The sequence below is a fragment of the Aptenodytes patagonicus genome, chromosome 3 (assembly GCF_965638725.1).
Source record: "Aptenodytes patagonicus chromosome 3, bAptPat1.pri.cur, whole genome shotgun sequence".
NCBI classification, from domain to species: domain Eukaryota; kingdom Metazoa; phylum Chordata; class Aves; order Sphenisciformes; family Spheniscidae; genus Aptenodytes; species Aptenodytes patagonicus.
Window position 1 is genome coordinate 67097055 of NC_134951.1, and position 17801 is coordinate 67114855.

At 41.6% G+C, this 17801-nt stretch overlaps 1 protein-coding gene across 4 annotated transcripts in view; it reads left to right on the plus strand.

Annotated features, from left to right (window-relative positions):
* Nucleotides 1-17801, plus strand: part of PDE7B (phosphodiesterase 7B) — a 177028-nt gene that overhangs the window by 92908 nt on the left and 66319 nt on the right. The gene's annotated exons all lie outside the window — the stretch shown is intronic.

Consider the following 17801-nt stretch of genomic DNA (forward strand, 5'->3'; position numbering starts at 1 on the left):
CGGGAGCGGGGGAGGCTGCGCCCCCCACCAGCGCCGAGGGCTTCCCCGGTTGTTTTCGCTGTGGCTTTCTAAGCGCATGGCCTCTCCTCTTACGCCGCCTAACTTCACCCTCATCTTTGAGTGTGCTTGGCTCATTTCACATGATCTTCCCGTGCTTCCCGTCTGCAAAGCGGCGCGACACCCTTACGGCTTGGGTGGTGTTCGCTACCAGTATTGAAAACTTGAGACCCGTTCTTGGAGTAACACTGCCCCATCCCACTACTTTCTTTTTGGATGTGGTGTATTACTGGCTAAAGAGCACATGCTTTTTTATTAACTGTATAAATCTTGCATGTCAGTTTTTTTCCCGACTCACTAACAGTCATGGAGCCATATGGCACCATAGCAAATGCTTTACTGAAGTCCAGGTTAGACTTCCTGCATTTTCATTATGTAGAAATGAGTTGTCGTGTTAGCATGGTACTTCTTACTTCTGATTAGTTGATACTGCATCTTGCCCCACGCTCCACGTCGCTTATGGTTCAAAACCTCTTGCCTTCTGTTGGAGGCAATCTCTTGCCTCCTTCAAAACCTCTTGACTTCTGTTGAAGTCAGGCTCATAGGCCTATGATTGTCTCAGTATCAGTTGATAATTTTTTTATTCTCCTGTCATCATACTACCATGACTTAATAGACCTACTGAAACTGTGTGGCTCCTTCCTTCAGAAGTCTGGATTATCTCATCTCTGCAACCTGGTCACTAAACGCTTCTGGTGCATTCAGTCTTCAGAGATTATGCCTTCATCTTCCTTTGCTGTACCCTTTATTGAGACCTATAATTTACAGTAGTTTGTACCAGAATAATTTAATTTCTTATGTGGCATAACCTCATTGCAGCTATTTCAAAGTGCATGTGTGTATATGTAAGTGTTCTCTGTGTGTAACTGTATATATAAACTTGAACAGTAAGTCAGTGTCTGTGTATCACTTTTGGATGCCCACCAAGGTTGGCTAGTTGGTCATTGTATGTCCATTATTTCAGATATTTGCAGTTAAACAAAGAAACACATGATTCACTTCTGTTCTGAAAAAGGGAAGATAAGTTCTCAGGCTCCAAGGAAAATGTACAACCTGCCACCCCACTCTTTGGGAGTCACTTCAGTTCAAAAGAATAATAAGTAAGAGTGTTGTGGATAAAGAAAGGGGAGGTCAAATTGCTCTTTAAGACTTGGAGCTAATCAGCTGGGAATGTACTGTAGCCAACCAGGGAGACTGAGGTTTGTGTGGTGAATGGTGAGTGTTCAGAGATGGACCCTAATCAAACAGAACTTAAGAAATGCTGCGTTGGTTACACCTCATGTATGAGTAATAGTGGTTTTTCAGTATGCTTGTGTTATATCTGGTGAAGTTAGTTTCATTAGGTAACAAATGAGATTCGCCTTCAGATTCCTGGAGGCAACTAAAAATGTGCGTGAATGTAGAGACAGATTAGTCCACTAGCAGGATATGAGTAACTTGCATTTACTCAAGTGGCTATTACTCGTATCCTGTGAAGGGACAGTCCTTTTCATGGTGCCGGATCCTATTTCATAAGCTCAGTTGACTTGTACCAGTACAAATCAGAGCAGAAGATGACTCTAACTCTTAACACTTAAATACGAATCATCAGACAGTTCGAGTGAACCAGACCTGGGTTGCTGGTTTTTCCTCCTCAGCAACAGTCATCCTAGTAGTTTTCCCTCTTGTGGTTTCATTTTAGGCACTTTAAGTACATTGGAGTATGTGGGAAAACCAGTAAATGCTGAAATCTAGTATACTTAAATAAGCGTAAAATCAAAGACTGCAGAAATGGGAAGAAAAGATAATCGTTTGGAAGGATCAGTAGTATGAGGTACTCAGCTTTGTGTTTGTATGGTGGTTTGTACGTGTTTGGCTCCTTTAAAAAAAACTATGTAACTTACATCTTATAAAAAGGCAGTACTTCAATAGGAAATCAGGTTTTCTTCAGGTGAAGCTAAAGCAAACAACTTCTGCTCAAGGTACTGCTAGCAAGGCAAATAAAGGTTGGTTGTTCAGTAGTAGAGTTCACAGCACTTTCCACATCAAGGGCTTTTTCATTTAAATTTTTAAGTGTTCATGTGATAACTTATGTTCTGTTATCACATCCTCATGAAACTACTTTGCTTACAGTAGAAGAGGAGGAAACAGATACGGATTCTGGAAGGAAACTGTCGGGATTTCTGCCTTGCTTGATCATGTTAATAGAGATTTAGCTAGGGAAATTCCCTTGTCCTAGCCTGAGTGATTGGACTCGGCTTTGGGCTGGCTTTCTAGAATGGAACAACCCTCTTAACCATAGGTAGTGAGGGGGAAGGAGAGCTATATCTGGACATGATGTCAGTTCTGTGGATGGCAATGTCTTGGGGACCCGTATAGCCATAATTCATACCGCATTCCTCTTTCCTGAGGTAGGAGTAGAGAGATGCCACAGAGCAAACCTGTCTGTGTGTCCTGGGCTCTCAAATAAAAGAGCTATATCTGGGTCTTTCATCTTCTTGTTCAGTACTGAGAATAAGCCACTCAATCTCCCCCCAAAAAAGTGTTTGCAATACATCATGGAGCATGTAGTTGGGATGAATGAAGAACCCACGTCTCATAGAGACTGCCTGCCTGGAGTTTCTAGTGATTTTGTTTTCCTTCCAAAGCAGTAGAATTCACATATTGAGCCCTCTCTTATTGCTGCACTGCTTTTTAAAGTTAGTATCAATTAAGACTGCAGACCTTTCTCCTGCTCCTGGCCTGCTGTTGCTTAGTAACTCTTTTTTTCCCTGTTTCAATCCCTGACCAAATCAGCACAAAACTGTGGTTTGGTGAAGACTCTCTCCGGCTGTGCCAGAAGCCATTTCACAGAGTCAGACTGGCCATGTGATAGTAAAAAAGTGCAATAATGGAACATAATTAATTTGAAAAGCATTGGGTAGGAAATGGGTATAATTCAGTGTCATTCCTTACAGTGTTTCAAATAGACTATTTGCAAGTCAACGCTTTTCACTTGAATAAAATAACAGCATGTGTTGATATTATTACAACTGAATTATTCAAATAATTCTTAACTGAAACCGTGTTGATCTGTAGGAGGGAACTGTGTTCTGTTTATGACCCTAACTTTCTTATCACCCTCTCCTAGAGTTCAGCAGCAGCTTTGCAGATTAAACAAACCTGATCGAGGAACGGGTATAGGTCTGCCTCCAAGAGTCTTCCTTACGAGCATTAGCAACCTCTTAAATTTAAAGTGATCATCCCAGATAACTCCAGTGAGATTTTCTGTACTGTTTGAGTCTTGCAGATGTGCAGACACACGAGACTTTCAGAGATGGTGCAGTGGTACTTAGAATTATCGAGGTCCTTTGAGACACTGATCTCTGTGGGTTTTTTGAAATAACTCTGAATGCTTTTTTTCCACCTATCTCTTTCTGTCTGTAGATGTTTTCTGAGAAATGTAGGTTCTGATTCATGCATGCATCATGCTCATTGTTAACTGATGAGTCCCTTTGCCATGAGGAGGAAAAACAAGCAGTACCACACATCACTCCTATTACAGTTTGCTGCTGGGAAAATTTCCCCCAATTATTGGTGTGTCCGTTTACTTCTCCTCTTCAATCAACTGTCTCCTTTCCAACTCAGTGATTTACGCAAACTTCTTGCCATCGTCCAAACTGACCTTGCTCTTTCAAACCTTACAGGTGCGTGCTGAGCAATCTTGTGATATACCTGTTCGAGGTCAGAGTTAAATCATCTGTGTGCTTCTTCAGTGGTTGCTTGAAGGTCTTTCCTAAAGTTATTCACAAGACCTCCCAAAGACTCAGTTCTTTCATGATATCCAAGGAAACATGCCTTCTACTTCATTTTTCTTTTGCGATGAACAACTTTTTTCGTGGTGTGCAGTAGCTTTGCTGCGCATATTAAAATAAACTTCATGCTTCTCCTTCCCGTTATTACTTATAGAATCACAGAATGATTTGGGTCAGAAGGGATCTTTAAAGATCAGTCTAGTCCAACCCCCCTGCCATAGGCAGGGACATCTTTCACTAGATCAGGTTGCTCAGAGCCCCATCCAGCCCGACCTTGAACGCTTCCAGTGATGGGGCATCCAAAACTTCTCTGGGCAACCTGTTCTGGTGTGTACTTGCTAAATCATATTTAGTTGTGACGTCTTGAAACTCATGCATGCTTTTGTAGTCCCACTGCAATAATTAATAATCATAAAAGGCTTAAAATCTGAATCTACAAATTACTGAGAACCAAATGGGGGGTTGGCTAACAGCTTAGAAAGCTCATCATTTTGTGTAGTTGATGTTGAGCATGTAGGTGCCACAGGTGTAGATCCCAGCAATAAATAAAATACAGGTGCTATCAAATGGCATTGTCTTAGCAGCTGACCAGTCTCTCATGTTATTCCTTAGACTGAAAACAGCTTTGTTTGTGTCCTACTGAGACGCACAGCAGGCAGAAGGGCAGCTTCTGAAGTTAGGTTTTCTTTTCTTTTCTTTTAAGGTTTATGTTGAGACTTGTTAAATCCATTACACCTACTAGGGACAAAGGATGTGAATTTGATAGAATCAAGGCTACCTGTGGCAACCTTGATTGCTCTCTGACTGTTGTGTTGAAACTCCAGCCCCTGAAAATAGGAAATATGCTCTCCTATATTCTTGTGGAGAGCTTGTTAAATCAGTGGAACTGTGTGTGATGGTCTCTTTAAGAACAGTGACGTTAGATTGTATGCAGTACCACTTCTATAGTGTGTGTATGTAGACCAAGTGATAAAAGACTTAGAATTCAGTCCACATCTATAGGTAGTGCTGTTCAAACATAACTCTCCAGTTTACTGGCTGAACACAGGTTAGTAATACATGTGATTTGGAGTTATTTTTTTCTGAAATACTTTACTAATTAGAGAATTGGCTTCAAAGATCCAAAAAATAATTTTTGAGGTCACTCTTAAGAGTTCTGGTCCTTTTTTAGCACCTAACTCTTTAGAAGTATTTTAAAAATGTAGTGTAGAATGAGAAATTGAACTGATATTAAAAGTCTTTGGGTTTGAACATGTCAAAATGAGCTGATGTGTTTGTCAACCAAACTCTCTATTTTGGGGGTGAAGATTTTCACTCAACCCTACCTTTAAGTGTTTAACCACTTTCTCCTACTTCATTCTTATGTAAATTTTCTGTTGTGGAGTTGTTAGGGTGTGGGGATATTTGGAAATAAGAGGCAGACCAGGGATAAACATTGGAGAATAAATTATCTGAAAATCTCAACAATTTCTGAATGGTCTTTCAGTTCAGCCTTGCTGGCACATTTTTTGATTGCTTTATTGTGAATGTTGGAAAACAAAATTTGTTTGCAGAAATACTTGGAGAAGCTCTTCCAGCAGCTGTTTGACTATGTACAGCCACAACAGAAAGAAAAAGATTACAATGTGGAGTTAAGATTTCAGGATAAAGTTAGCAGATAAAACGTAATTGCCCAGGTTGGGTGTTGGCCAGCATGCAGAAGGTAATGCTGCTGGTGTGCTAGAAAAGCGACAGGTTTTATTGATATGTCAACTCAGAGACAAATCAGCAGTCTGCTAAAAACTATAAACACAAATAGAGCAAGTTCCGGTGAGTTGTAAAATGGTGGCGAGATCTGTTGCTTTCAGTGAAGCTCTTCTAAATATCAGGAGCCAAAGATGTGGCTTTATATATAAAAATAGTGTTTCTAAAGGAAAAGCTGCTGCACTATAATACAAACAGGCTTTTGATGGGGGTTTTTTTGTATGCTTGTTTGTTTCATTAAGATTAAAGCTGATAGTTTTATCTTTGGTAAATTGACTCTTAAGTGCTTTATACTCTGTGAAGAATTAAACTGATAAACGGCTACCAATAGAAAGCAGTAGTGATATTAGCCATGCCTGCCTAGTGGTGATAATTTTCTGTGTTGCTTAAATGTTGTGAGAGAAACCTTTAAAATGCACTGTGGGAGGCTTGATACTGCATCTAACTTCCAATGCTTCTAAAGTAGGAGTAGAGCATTGCATGCAACGTGTTTGCTATTTCAGCACTGCTTCATAACAAACTTACAGCCTCTGGTCTATCATACTTCTTAAAACTGTTTGCTTGGAGACATGCATCCCAGACAGCTTTCTATAGTCCTGCTTTATGAAGTGTGAGTTTGACTTTCTGGGCAACACAAGGAAAGGGGTGCCTGTGTCACCATTTTCTCCACTATGATCTATTCTGACCCCCTCCCCAGAGCTCTGCATTCAGAATACGCTAAACCATGTTACTTATGATTGCTCACATGCTGCTTAACTGCTGTCACATTTCCAAGGGGCATCTTTATGAATGGGCAAACTTGTGTGAATTGGAGTCATACTGCAGGAACTCCCTGGTGTCAGCTTCTTTAGGTTGACTGGGAAAACTCAATTGACCTCAGGCTATTTCTTCACAGCAGTTACACACTGGCCATGATGCTGTAAAACATGCTAGTGCTCCTGTCTTCCCTTGGTCTGGACTAAAAAGTGCAAATACTTAAAAGAAACCTTCTTGAGACTTCCAGCTTGAAATATGCTTTGACATTTGTTAAAAACTTTTTGTTAAGTCATCCTGATCTTGTTCAAAAAGAGCATTTTAGCCTGCTTAATTATGGGATAAATTACAGTAACCTTTAAGTACTTGACTGGTTCTTGGTGTAGACTTGCAAATGCAAGACAAAAATGTCTCAGCTCTTCATTTTTTCCTCCGCTTGCGACATAAAATTTCTTCTGTCACTGTTACAGCTACAAACAAACAAACAAACTCTGTATGAGAGAAGGAATAAATCCTTACTAACCTCTTGGATAAAGCATTCTTTCAGCTCTTCTGTAGACAGCCAACTATGGTTTTCCCTCTCCCCTCCTCAAATCACCGTAAGATTATAGAAGTTCCTTGTCTTAACCTGTCACCTGCTAGGAAGAGGCATTGTCCTGTGAAAGTTCCTGATGCTGCAAAGCTGAACATAGTGTGGTCTAAGGTGTGTACAAAGAGGAAGGTCAAACACAACAAGGGTTTAGGAAGCTCATCATCAAGAGTATTGCTGTCAGATCTGCCCCTTATTACAGTAGCAATAAAGGGGCAAAACCCTTCCATTGCTCTTTGAACATTCAAATTAAAAAATTCAGGTATCCTCCAAAGTTCTCTCAGAAAACCAAGTTTTTTAAATCAGTTAGCAGAGGTTGCTGGCAATCCTCGTGAGTGCTGCCCTGTGGGAGCGCTCCGCAGTGTGAGGAGCTGAGGACCTGGTTCAAATTGCACTGAAGCCAGGGAGAGTCTTTCCATGGACATGAATGGGCTTTGTTCTAAACCGGGATGTTCAGTGGTACTTCTAGGTAAAACCCTGTGGAAGGTGTGCTCTTAAGTGTCTCTTTATACGCAGGAGACCATTTGGAGAAATTGCTGTAAAATTCCCCAGCTCTGATCCCTTCTGAAAGGGAAGCGCATAAAGCTCCACGTCCCTTGGGAGAGTATGAAATCCTCTCCTTTGTAGCCAGCTCCAGCTTGCATGGAGGTAATGCCCTTCAAATGTTATCTCAGTGTTCTCCTGCTATCCCTGACCTAAGATAAGGGCGGAGTATTAACTCTAAGGCCTACTTAACAGATGCTCTGTGCAGGTGCAATTAGAAATGAAGCGGTGTCCTGGAGGGTTTTCAGAACGCACTGTGCTGTGGCAGGCATTGTTTCATTCCCCATTGCTTAAGCACTGCCTTGAGATTGAATGTTTTGTTTTCAGCTGCTGGAATTACAGATCAGCCTGAATAACTCTAAACTAAGTACTACACAGTAGTGTTTGAACACTGGTCTTGAAAGTTAAATTGTAAAGTAGGTTCATCTAAGTAGAAGGAATTGGTTTTAAGCTTGGTGGAGCTGTGTTCCAAAATAGTCAAAAACTAGTGTGTTGCACAGATGTGCCAAGTGAATATTCAATTAAAAATCATACTGAACAATTGGAAAATGCAGGCACAGAACATTTCTTAAGCCATCAAAAGTTTGACAGGTGCAGAAAATATCTTAAGTACACAGTCCACTAGTCTGTTTTTAATAGCTGTTGGCTAAGTTCTTCCTTGTCTAATAAGAAGTGCTTCTCTGAACAAGCTTTCTGTTAGTTAAGGTTAGCAGCAGTTAGTCCTTGGGGAGTTATCTATGCTTGTATCTTGATTATCAGGAGGCCTGGTTCAGTGAAGCACCCCGGTGCTTATCCAAATAGCTGTGCGTTCCAAACTTTGCTTATCCAAACATCTTCCAAACAGTTCATGTGTGCAAAACTTAAGGTGGAAATCTCATAATTATAGGCTTTCATGGAAGATTTCTTATTTCCTGCTTCCAGCCTGAGTGGATATACTGCAGGAACAGCTGCCTTCACAGTAATTCGGCAATTGCATTTCTAATTCCAAATGGAACTGGGAGAATAAAGGGGTGAGAGAGACTGGGCTCCTGTGAAATGCCGAAAAGAGTGATTTGATCCAGCTTGAGTTGTGCATGCAGGTTTGTCTCATTAAAAGAAGGGGGTGGGGAGGGAAGAATTCTGTATGCCTTGCCTGCAGATTACTTTAACGATTCAGATGATGTTCAAGCACATTAACAGCGAGAAACAGAAAACCGTGTGTGAGAGATTCTGAACTTCATACATGCTACGCAGCTATTACACTCGCTTTCTCTTCTTCCTGGAAGCACTAGTGAGCATACATTTCATGCTCTCATTTGGGAACTAAAGCTAACTGAATAAATTGGTACTGGCAATAGCTCAGGGACTTTCTTGAACTCCAGTGTGTGTAAAAGAGGTGTGTTGCTTTCCGTGACCGCTGGAAAAGAGACTAAGCAGAGAAGAATTTACTGCACAGCTGAGAACTACAGCCCTAAAATGGCAGAGGAGCAAGGCTTTTAGGTGAGACAGTGTCAGCGTATGCTTCCAAGCGAGGTCAGTTTGAACATCCTGCTTAGAGTCAACAAGCTGAAAGCTCTGAAGAAAGCAGAGTAGCGAGGAACAGCGGGCACTTTCAGGTGACTAGCAAAGGATAGGAGTTGGAAGGAGAGAAGAGGAATTTCTTTAGTGCTGTTCAGTGCAGTAGCATGTCTCACTTAAGTTTCATCCCGAGTTCCCTCCTTGTCAGTCATGAATAAGGCAAAGATCACAGCTGTATATCAGCACTGGCACAGCTTTTTCCCCACCTTTTTTCTGTCAAGTAGTCCTGCTCTCTTATTGGAAACCGTAATTGCAGCTGTGGATCGAGGGCATGGTGACACAGATAAGCTGGGCTTGATGCAGTGATGCAGTTGTACATTGACTCTCAGAGACTTTTCTTTTTTAAGGAGCATCTCGTGAGTTGTGAATTATCAGCTTTTCCTAGCTTCATGCACCTCAGCCAAAGTGACAGAAAGTAGCAAGGGTAGCAACTCAAGTTATGGCAGTGTGGAGGCCCATGTTGAAGACATGCTGCAGGCATGAGGGTAGAGAAGCTGTTACAGGACTACACTAGCTCAGCTGCATGAGTAATCAGAAGGTTTCGGTATGATACCTTCTGTTTTTTCCTCAATGCTGGTTAACTTACCCACGGTAGAAGTGAAAGGGATAGTAGGACTTAACTGGCTAGTGCAGGTAACATACTGCATGCAAGGTGAAGTGCAGCAAATAATATTAAGTAGCTTAAGACAGAAGTGTTCTTAAAGACCCTATTTTGCCTGGGGAGAAAATAGGAGAATCAGGAGGAAGGGATTTTCCTGTCTTAACTAGAATGGGGTGTGTTCACTGGGTGGTCTGCATGGCTTACCCACTTGGCGTACTCATGAGAAATGTATGATCTTTGACAAGATTTGACAGGTCCTTGGTAGGACCTGGGTGCTCAGATCTTCACTAATAATTAGGTCTGAAGTTCTGGTTCATTAAGATACAAGTCTGACTTTAAGTGTCTAAGAAGCTTAGATTACTTGATTAATGTCAAATAAATGCTTAAGTTACCTACAGAGTCCAGTGTTCTGGTTTTCTGAGTTGTAAGATGGGATCTGTAAAATGTGATCATGTACTGAAGGTACGTAGCTATTAAATCATAATTACATTAAAGAGATGGAATTCTGAATAAAGTTATAACCTCTAACTAGGCAGACTCTGCAAGCTCATTTAATTTCCCAGTGGAATAGCAAGAGAATAGATCTTCCCTTCCCCCATTGCCAGCAATGCACATCATTAAATATGTACTTAGTAGCTGGCAAAACAGACTAAAAGTTAAACTAACTTTGCTAATAATGGGCTGGAATTCTCATAATAAAAATTCAAGGTACCTTATTTAAATGTTGGCCCCTTGACAGAATCTGCAACACAAGCCTCACAAGACTGTCACTAATCTTTTTGTAGGTGCCCTGTAGCCAAAAATGTGCTGATGTCTGGCTTTGCACAGACTGGAGACCTGGGAGATTATATGTTTTTAATAGGATCAAATGACTAGAAGGGGAAAGCACTCTATACTTAGTTGTCTTGTCATACAGACAGAAAAATGTTTTGCATGTGACCTTGTTAACAGCAAGAGTTAAGAGCAACACTACGAAGTAGAGGTAGAGCTACTGAAGCTTATATCATTGAGAATCTGTGTTTTTCTGGTCATCTGCTGAACTTTTTTTCCCCCCGTTCTCCCGTTTAGACTTGGTGACTTCCATTTTCATGCTGACTCTAGATTAGATGGAGAGGTGAGGGTGAGAAAATGTAAGTCAGCTAGAAGATCCAGTCTTCTGGTCTGGTTCTCCTCCACGTTAGAAAGGCAGAGCACCAGTTTGATATGGGATTTCTTTTTCACCATCACTGTGAAGTCCTCCTTTTCTCTGAACAGTCATTTGTTCTCCTTTCCTACTGCAAAGTCTGTCCTGGTGTACTCGTCAGCCGCCATGCCTTTGAGCATCTTTCCAAATTACTATGAGCAGGCTGACTGCCTCACTACAAATTAATTCTCTTCTGTTGCAATGCAGACCTCTGTCTTCAACTTAACTGACTCCCACACCTGCAGTCTTATTTGCCTCTTCTCTATTTTAGATAGCCTTTTACATCTTCCCCTCCTGCAGCCTCCACCTCTCTGCACCGCAGATTTTTACTGGTGGTTCTTTCAAGAGAAGATTGACATCCCCTATCCCCCATCCCCCTTCCTCCTTGTTACAGGCAGAATTTTATTTACTGCTCCTTTCCTTTACCGAAGGACAGCACGTGGTAGAGAAGACTGTGTGCTGTTGGAGTCTGCAGACACTTAATTTCCCCTACAAATACAGCTTTCGCTGTCACTGTCACTGTATGAATGGCTTGTGAAATGCCTCATAAATTATCTAGTCCCCAGCTCAAGTCAACAGAACTCCTATTTTTCGCCAGATATCACCCCACACCTTCTTTTAGTTAGGGTAGATGAAGCTACTGAGACCATGCAAAGGCACGCATGCTACCAACCAGCAACTATTTAAATGATGTGTCTCAGCCAGGAGGTATATATTCTTTGCCCTGGGGAAGCTTCTCTTTCACCTTTGTCCAGGAGAGAGTAGGTACCGAAACTTAATATTCTATGAAAACCTCATTATATTCTGGATCTCAAACGTTGCAACCACCAAAACCATATGGCTTGTAGGAGTCAGCAGCTTTCCCAGGTGAACTGGTAAGGTGCTGCCAGTAGAAGCTTGTTTGGCTTTAATACTGTTGCTCAAAAGTTCTCTTCCTGTTCCCAGAAACATCTTTTTATCAAGAGAAGGGCCTCAGCCTTTTGTGAGCAAGCACAAGTAGGAAATACAACAGCAAAACTTTGTATCTGTCCCGCGTTGTTCTTGTGGTTGGAGGCTGATAGAATAACACAGGACCATCTGAGCCACACACAGAGGCAGAAGTGGAAGGAGCAGAGATCAAATAATATGAAGCAGCATGATAGTAAAAAGAAAAGCAAGTAAAAATACGAATGCCAGACAGATAGTTGGGGGGGGGGGGGAGTGCAACTAATCCATGGGAAATCAGAACAGTTGGATGACTGTTTTAAAATCTTTTAAAGGGGGAAAACAGCAATTTAACCAGACCGGATGAGGAGAAAGCAAAGATAAGCCACGCTAAAAGGGGGAAAGAATGGCTTCTTAGACATTACTTGTGTAGTGCTATAGGACATCACAAATCTAACTAGCCCGTTTTACTTGAGTGCTGTATAAATCAAAAACTTCTTTGAAAGCAAGGGTGTATATCACCTCCACTGCAGGCTGTCATCCTTGAGGACGAAATGAGAAAATGCTTTCTTTAAGGCTTGATACGGGTGAATAGATGTCTGTGGACAGACTTCTTAAAGAAACAGGGGCTGGTGGAAGGTGGCCAGTGAAGAGGAGGCAGCGATGCACAAACGAGGTGGCATTCTGTCCTTTGGGGACAGGAGTACTTGTTTTTTAGGGGGGAAGGGGAGGTGGAAGAATTAAAACTCTTTTCTCTGTTACTTCTCTCCCTCTGTTATCAAATGTAAAATCTGCAAACACAGAAGTTACAATGGAACCAGGGAAGAGCTGGGCAAATATTTAATTTTGCTGTCTCTGTTTACAGGATGTTTCCACAAATTAAGAAACATGGGGGAAATTAGGGGGGGGAGGGGGGAGAGCTGCCTGCCAGCTCCTGTTCTCGCGCCTCGAGTGGTGTATCTTCCTGCTTGCTTTGAGTGGAAAGCCACACCTGAAAGCATGACTAGCTGAGAGAGCCAAGAAGTCAAGCTGGTGGAGCCGCAGATTGTGATTATCCTAAATCACCAGTGACAGGCTCTGAAAATGTAACCTGCAAACTGTTACCACAAGAGATGGCTTTCAAAGAGCGGTCTCCACTGCTTGAAAAGATACCTAGGAGAGGCGGGAGGAGGATGGGTGACCACTGCGATGGGTTTTCTGTATGAGTCTGTTATAAGATGCAGGGTGGGGGAGGGAACTGACTTTCTTCTATTTCCTTTTTAGCTACTGAAGGCATGAACTGGTTTACAGGAAAGGTGCTAGGGGGTTTTTTTGGGGGGGTGGAGAACAAAGACTCTGTGTGTAACTTAATGCCTTCTGGGGGAAGTCAGCTAGCATTTAGAGCTCTTAGATTCCAGTGTGCAACAGATCAGAAATTAGCTTGGAGTGTCAGCCGTCAAAACACACACAGAAACCACTTTAAGGAAGCATGAATTATGCATGAGGCACGCAGAAGTTGCTCAGGGCTAACGGTGTTGACATGTCACAGGTGAGCTGTGCATCGGATCAGCGGTGGTCTGGTGGTGCCTTCTTGCTGTGTGGCAGGGGGTTGTGTTTCCTGGGCTGCAGAAAGACGTGGAGATTGAAAGCAGACCTGCGTCTCTGGCTCGGGCTGCTCAGCACATCGAGAATAGAGTTGTCCAGAGCTAAGCAGGGCCACAAATGTGGAATTAAAAGGAGTGGTCTTCTTTCCATACAGATGCAGACCTCTTTGTACAGCAGAGTTAAGCAACTTCAGGAAGGAGAGATTTTGAGCTGCTGTGGCACCTTTCCAGAAGCTAATAAGAACTTGAAATAGAGCCCAAGCCCTAAATGCACTTTATTTAGGCTGAGAGTGGCAGCTTTTCTTACTGCTGTAATTCAACAAGAAAAAGCTTATCATCTTGTCTTTGAGTTTCTAGCTTTGAAACTGGATGGACTTAGAGAGCCTTCATGTTAGTTAAAAGGTAAGAGGGCCAAACCCTCTTCTCATTCTGGATTTACTTTGCCATCAGTGCTGCTCTCCGGTACAGAGATTATTATGCCTACTAGTGAGGTGAAAACAGAGTTTGCCTCATAGCGTCCTAAAACCAGCCTGCAGAATGTGGGTACACATCGATGATAACTTTGGAAACCACGGCGGTAGGTTCAAGTTACTGCCCCACAAGTTCATTAGTCAGGTTAAATAGCTTATTTTGCATTGCGGGAGGCTGGGGGTGTTTGCATGCTCCTCCAACATAACAGAGGTAGCGGGATGGTACCTTCAGCAGCACGGCAGTTGCTTCATAAACCAATATACACTTCAAGTACCGTGACTTAATCTTGGTGACTGCCTGGAAGACTTCGCGTTGTTGAAAGCATTGGCCTGTTAGCAAGACCAGCTACCAGTATGGATGTTGCAACAGAACAGATTAGGCCCCATATTTTGTAACTGACTCAACCCTTCCCAATTTCTCAGACTGGCAAGTGAACCAGAAGGGAAAGTTTTTCACCATCTGACCCCACTGTGTCCGCTTGAGGCCCAGTAAATCATGAAGTAAAGCCAACATTGTAAGAATCACTCAGCTGAAGCTCTGATCCTTCCTCAGAAACATTTAATTTACTGATTTATAGCTTTCATTTTTTAAAATACATATTTTCCTTTTGCAAATTTTAAAACAAGGAAGAGCAAAATGGCAGTTGGCCAGCAAAGCTGACTTCTCAGGTAAACCAACACAAAAATCAGTTTTGATGTGCTATTGAAGGAATTAAATGGTACTCATCCCCACAAGTTCTTAAGTATGTCTAATTCAACTCATCAAATACTCATTTACAATATCTCTAGACTGCTGGTCTGTAATTTATGATGCACGTTATTCTATGAGTTCAGAAAAAATGATCAAAGTTTAAGATACTTCTTCCCTTCATGTTTATCCTGATGATAATTAAAATCTTTCAAGCGTGACTTTACTAAAGCTTTCTCCCTTCTTTCCAGTAAGGCCTACTCTGCTCCACTTTGTGCTAGCAAATGAATGGGAGAGAGGAGCTGAGCCTGCCAGGGCCTCTTGGAGTTTCGTGAGGAGCTGGGGCATGATTAGAAACTGGAAAAGGGAGAGACCAGGAACTTTTATGTGTCAGTGAGAAAGGATGGGAGTTTTAGAAACAGTGTGTGTGGAACTTGAGCCAAAAAAAAGGGTTTAAACTTTTGAAGATGTAGCTTCTGTTCTGAGACATGACAGAAATAAAGAACTAATTGAGCAATAAAACGTGCTTATTGGAGTTGGCTGGGGTGTGATCACTTGTAAAGGATTACTAACAACAGGATGAGGGTTTTTTCCTCTGCAGGGAAGAGAAATTAAGGAATATAGTATAGTCACGAGCATTTGAAATGCACATATGTATAATGTCCTTTAGCTTCGTTCTGACTTTTCCGTGCATAAAACATTTCCGCAGTTCTGGTGAGGAAGGGAGGAATAAAACCTCAGCACTGCGAGTGAGCGGTAACTTCACTGTCACTTGTGTATGTCAGTGCTGCTTTGGGTATTTTAAATCTGGGGGGTTTTGTTTCTGAAGTGCGGGTAAGCTGTGTCAGGCAGGGCATTCTGCTCAGTGGTAGTCTTGATAGCTCAGGATGACTCCCAAAATAAACAGTGCTCCCCATCCTTTACTGTTTATACTGTTGTAAAACCCGATCTTGGAGGTTGCCCTACGGTGCAAGCTAGATACCCGTGCCCTATTATGCGAGGCACTGTTCAGGTGAAAAAACCCTCACACTTATTAGGTTCCAGAAAACTGAAAAGAAAATCTAAATAAACAAATACAATCAATTGATGTGTTTGGAACTGTTCTCAAATAACAACTACGATTTGTAAGACTAACCACTTGCTCAGTAGTAAGTAGCTGTAGAACTGGATTTTAAGGAAAGACTGAAGGAAACCAAATTGCTCAACTGCCACAAATATCCTGCTCTGTTCCTGTAAGAGAACATAAACCAACAACTAATAAAAAAAAAAGTTTTATTAACTGTTGGAAGAATTATTTCTATCAGCATTTCCCAGTAAAACTGAAGTGACTTAATTCCCAAACCTTCTTTCAAAAAAGGCGTTTTTTCAGGCTGTTGGAAGTTGGCCACTAAATGTGTCTGTAACACATTAGGCACTGTTTTTCAAAACACCTTGTGGACTGCTAATTGGGGTTTGCATAATACCGCAAAATTGCAGGCATTCCTTTGAAATAAGTAGGAATGAAAACTGCTTTTCTGGGGTAAAAGAAAAAGGAATTTTTTATTTTTAACAAAAAGCCCTAACAAAAATCCTTTGTTTGAATATGTTATAATTATTGTTTGCCTTTTTTCCCCTAAAGAAATTAGAATCATTTGAGGAAAAGTTTCTAAGCAGTTTTGAGTTACACAAGTTCAAGGGGGCCTTGTACATACAGTACTACTGTTCAGGCCAAGAGGTAAACAATTATGAAATGCCTTTGAAATGCAGGGTTGGTAAGGCTTTTCAAGGTTATGTATTTTGTCACTGAACACAACACTAAGTTGTTGGGAGCAGCAGTGAGTGATACTTACTTATGCACAGATGTGCAAATGAAAAAGTTATGAAATTTAATAGCTCAGGGTCCAAATTCTTAGTTATAACACCCTGTTGTAAATTGACTTACCCTATAGGGACTGGGGCAGGATCAAAAAAAAATTTTTTTTAATTAGAGAAATAACACTTGCTTGGTCAAAATTCAGACTTATTCTGCTCTTTGGCTGGTGAGTTCATATGCATTTCAGGCCTGTCCATCCTGCAGATCTGGGGCTGTACTGGGTTTGGGCCTGAAGGTGTTTTTAGGGTAGAACGGGATCGAACAAGAGCTGGCACAGAAAAGCATTAGGCTGCATTCTCTACTTCTGTCCTTTCTAACCATTGGATCACTCTGAGCTGTGAATCCTTTTCATGGCTTTGAATTTTCAAAGTGTCAGTCCAAGCAAGCTGATTTTGATTGTTTCCTAAGTGTCCAACAACTTATCATGACTGGAGGTGGGTAGCAGGTCTTACGAAGGAGAAGCTGGAGCATCGCCAAAGGGTGGCTGGGTGCATGAGAGAGCCAGGCCTATCCAATTAACTCTTATTTCTGTTCTGAAATTCTGAAAGTGAAGTTGTAACATCTCATCGTGCTCTGGGTGACGTACCCAACCTGAAAGCGTGAACATGGTATTTCCAAATCTGCTTCACCTCACTGCATGATTCTGTGTTTAATGGAATACAGAAAAAGGAAAGCTTTTAGGCAAGCAGATGTGCTGGATGCTAATAGAGCTGGAAACTTACGGTGTATTTACCAATGAGAACAGTTTCTTATGGTCAGAAGCTCAGTACAGCAAATAATACTGTAGCTTGGAGAACAGAGAGGTGTCGGGGAAAGGAGAATTTTTTGTTTCGATTGTCAGGTTTGAATGTACTTTGTTTATATCTACTAAATATCTAATGCTTATATCTAAGACATGGTATTTCTGGCTTGTATAAAGAAGGCTTTAAATGGAAAGTACACGTCCTTCACATTAATCAATTACACCAAAATAAGGAAAGAAAATTACCTTTTGTTATATTTGAAGCACAGGCAGAGGCGGCAAGGGCAGATTAGCAGGGCTTTGTTCTGCAGTGCCTGTGTATGGAATAAACAACTTTTGACAGGAAGATTACAAAAACTGAAATCATGAAGAGAGAAAAGCTGTTGCTAAATGGTAAGCGTGAATTTGCTTTATTTACCCACCTTTTTCCTTCTGCTTAAGCAGAGATACATTCCAAGTTCTTGGAGATTTTAATCATCCCTGAGCTGTCAAAAACTTTGTCACCTGTGCAGTAAAGACACATTTACACAACTTATTGGGTGGGAGAAGCCCCCTGCCTTCTCATGCGGTACCCCATGGGCTCCACCGTGCTGCTAATGCTGGGGTACGGAGTTTGTGCACAAAAGTGGCTGGCAGCACTAAATAGATTGCAGAAAGAAGGAGTGTCCGGTACTGTGTATTTTTAACATCATACATCTCTCTTGAAAAGACAGGCAGGTGAACGAAGGAAATGCAAGAGGCCA